Source organism: Choloepus didactylus, chromosome 2 (genome assembly GCF_015220235.1).
Source record: "Choloepus didactylus isolate mChoDid1 chromosome 2, mChoDid1.pri, whole genome shotgun sequence".
Lineage (NCBI taxonomy): Eukaryota > Metazoa > Chordata > Mammalia > Pilosa > Megalonychidae > Choloepus > Choloepus didactylus.
In genome coordinates, this window is record NC_051308.1 from 177,383,567 (window position 1) to 177,385,654 (window position 2,088).

Genomic DNA, 2,088 nt, shown 5'->3' on the forward strand with positions numbered 1-2,088 from the left:
AAACCACAATGCTCCACAGTGACATTTTCAGGCCTTTTTTGTATAGGCCTCAGCGTGCTGGGGATGCCTGTTTATTACGATAGGAATCATGGCATTGTAACCCCCAGATCCTGTAGTCATCCCAATTCAATAGCACCATAAAGGGGTGGAGCCAGAGATTGCATCCTATTTAAGAATACTGGCATTGGTACCTAATGTAAGATCTTCCTTCCCTCATTGGAAAATCCAGAGTTGTAGGTATGGAACAGGTGCCAAGACTTCCATTTTCCTGCAACGAGGGACCTCTATTAGCCAGTCTTAAAAATCACCATAGTAATGAAGGACAGAAAGCTTTGGCATAGAGTTTTTAGGCTCCTAGAATTGCAGGGGCCCTCAATTTTCATTGGGTCCCATTCTATCTATTCCATCCTCAGTCTGGGCACCAGCCCAGTGTGGATTGTACAAGGATTGAAAAGGGATAGCAGAATTCAGAAAGGTAATTAAGTGAGAAGAGGAATTCTGTTTGGGTATCATAAACCCATAGGTGGGAAGTGTCCCCTTTTATGGCTTAAAGGGAAGGAGAACTCGAGTCACATTGTGGTAAGGTGTCATAGGACCTAAAGTTAAAATTTCAGAGTAACTAAGGGAGTGGGCAAAAGAGAGAACCATTTGGGAGCCCATCCATTGTCCAATTTGTAATTTTAAGAGAGCATCCGAGGTGGGCTGAGGGGCCGGCGGCTGGGGAGCTGGGGAAGTTTGGGTGACTGCTGCCTGCACTGCGACTCAGGAAGCAGGCTCAAGCCTCAGAGACGAGTCTGGCAGACCAGCCTATGACGCTTGTGGGCCTGCTGAAGTCGTCTCACATCCTCTTGCCTGGGAAAAGTGTTTAAACTTCTAAAATATCATCTATCAAGCACCTAGTTTATGCAGTTACTCGTTTCCTAGGGGAATAAAGTCAAATGGACACTTATACTTCAGATGAACAAGAAAGCTTGGAAGTTGCAATTCAGTGCTTGGAGACAGTTTTTAAGATCACCTCAGAAGACACAAACCTAGCAGTTGCACAGCCCTTGACAGAAATATTCCAAAATTCCCTCTGTAAGAATGATATTGTGCCCCTCTCAAACTCAGTGGCTGAAGATGTGGGGAAAGCTGACCAATTTAAAGATGAAGGCAATAATCACATGAAAGAAGAAAATTATGATGCTGCAGTGAATTGCTATACACAGGCAATAGGATTGGATCCAAAAAATGTGGTTTATTATTTGCAACAGGGCTGCTGTTCAGAGTAAATTAGGTGACTACTCAGATGCAATAAAGGACTGTGAAAAAGCAATAGCAATTGATTCAAAGTACAGCAAGGCCTATGGGAGAATGGGGTTGGCCCTTACTGCAAAGACTAAATTTGAAGAAGCAGTTACAAGTTATCAAAAGGCATTGGAGCTTGACCCTGAAAATGATTCCTGTAAGTCAAATCTCAAAATAGCAGAACAGAAACTAAGAGAGATATCCAGTCCTACGGGAACTGGATTGAGCTTTGACATGGCCAACTTGATAAATAATCCAGCCTTCATTAGAAAGGCTGCAAGTTTAATGCAGAATCCTCAAGTTCAACAGCTAATGTCAGGAATGATGACAAATGCCATTTAGGGGACCTGCTGCTGGAGTTGGGGCCCTCACTGACCTATCCAGTCTCATCCAAGTGGGACAGCAGTTTGCTCAGCAGATACAGCAACAGAATCCTGAATTTACAGAGCAACTGAGAAATCATGTCTGGGGCAGATCATTAGTAGCAGCACTGAAGAAAATTCCTGACTTAACCGGGGACCCTAGCTCAGAATGCAAATAGTTTCTGTCTCTGAAGTGTTTACCATAGATAGTAGCCATAAAAAGCACCATAGCTGATCTTTGAAAATAATGGAGGCAAAACTCTTGTGTCTATTCAAAAAGAATAAATCTGTTTAGATAATAGGTTTATTACTGACAGACTTGAACATAACATGACTCCTTTGGAAACGAACGATCAGTAGGTCTGTTAACTATAAGTGCCAACATAGCACTGGACAAGATTCCATTTTCAAACCTTTATTATCATGTTTGTATATTAGA

At 42.4% G+C, this 2,088-nt stretch overlaps 1 pseudogene; it reads left to right on the forward strand.

The window, feature by feature from the left end:
- Positions 1-938: 938 nt before the first annotated feature.
- Positions 939-1,828, forward strand: LOC119513922 (annotated as a pseudogene).
- Positions 1,829-2,088: the final 260 nt, after the last annotated feature.